The sequence below is a fragment of the Buteo buteo genome, chromosome 12, assembly GCF_964188355.1.
Source record: "Buteo buteo chromosome 12, bButBut1.hap1.1, whole genome shotgun sequence".
Taxonomy (NCBI): Eukaryota; Metazoa; Chordata; class Aves; order Accipitriformes; family Accipitridae; genus Buteo; species Buteo buteo.
This window is the reverse complement of record NC_134182.1, coordinates 8,396,286-8,396,953: the sequence shown is the minus strand read 5'-3', so window position 1 is coordinate 8,396,953 and position 668 is coordinate 8,396,286.

The window sequence follows — 668 nt, the reverse complement described above, 5'->3', positions numbered from 1 at the left end:
CTCGGCGGGGGCGGGGCGGGCGGCGACGGGCGGCCCCGCCGGCCAATCACCTCGCGGCGACGGGCGGCGGGGCGGGGAAGGAGGCGTGGCCGGCCCGCCGGCCGCCGGGGCGGTGATGTCATCGGCAGCCAATCGGGAGGGCGCGGCGCCGGCCCGCGCCCCGGGGCAGCAGCTGCTCCCCGTTGACAGGCGGAGGCGGCCGGGCCGCGCGCCCCCGCCCTCCCCCACCCCCCCACCCCCGCGGCAGCGCCCCCCTCAGGACGGTGCGCGCACACGCGGCCCCGGGGCGGCCTGAGGCGCCTGGGTAACCGACGGGCCCTGCCGGTGCGACACCCCCAAAACGTCCCAAATCAGTCCCTCCACCAGGAAGAGCCACCAACACCCCAGCAACCCCCGACCCGCCGCCCCCTGCGCCGCGCCACCCCGTCAGGGAGCTGCCCCTCAGAGGGACGCGCCACCTCCCCGCCACCGCCACCCAAAGCGAGCCAGAGCCATAGGCAGAGCTATTTCCACAACCCACGGGAAAGGGCCAGCGAGACCACCGGCCGCCTTCCAAGGAGGGCAGGGAGAGGAAAGCCCCCCGGCTCCTGGAGTTTCGGGGCAGCGCTGCGTGCCCTTCCCAGCCCCCCCCCCCCCCCGACAAGCAGCGCGGTGAGGTACAAGTGGCG